Here is a 614-nt window from a genome sequence, read left to right as displayed (position 1 = left end):
CAGAAATAAATGAAGTTGAAATGAATGAAAGAATACCAAAAATATCAATAAAACACAAAGTTGGTTTTGTAAAATCAAAAAAGTTGACAAACATTTAGCCACACAAACCAGAAAAATAGAATAATCTGAATAAGTAAAATCAGAATTGTAAACATTACAACTGATAATTTACAAATTAAGGAATTATTAATGGCTACTATGAGCAACTATGTCAATAAATTGAAAAATCTAGAAAAAATGGAAAAATTATGAGATAAATAAAACCTGCGAAGATTGACCTAGAAAGAAATCTAAAGCCTAAACAGACCAATAAGTAACAAATCTGAAGGCATAATAAAAAGTCTCCCAGTAAGTAAAAATCCAGGACCTAATGGCTTCACTGCTGAATTACACCAAACATTTAAGAAAAATGAATACCAGTCCTAATCAAATTATTTTTTTAAATATAGAAGGAAATTTTTCAAAACTTATATAACCAGATCAGCACTACCCTTATTCCAAAATCAAACAAAGACATAAGAAAGAAAGGAAAGAAGGAAGGAAAGAAAGAAAGAAAAAAAAGAAAGAAAAGAAAGAAAGAAAGAAAGAAAGAAAGAAAGAAAGAAAGAAAGAAA

The sequence above is a fragment of the Sapajus apella genome, unplaced genomic scaffold (assembly GCF_009761245.1).
Source record: "Sapajus apella isolate SASKATOON/1434 unplaced genomic scaffold, GSC_monkey_1.0 scaffold236, whole genome shotgun sequence".
Taxonomy (NCBI): domain Eukaryota; kingdom Metazoa; phylum Chordata; class Mammalia; order Primates; family Cebidae; genus Sapajus; species Sapajus apella.
The sequence above is the reverse complement of the archived record's forward strand: the minus strand, read 5'-3'. Positions refer to the sequence as shown.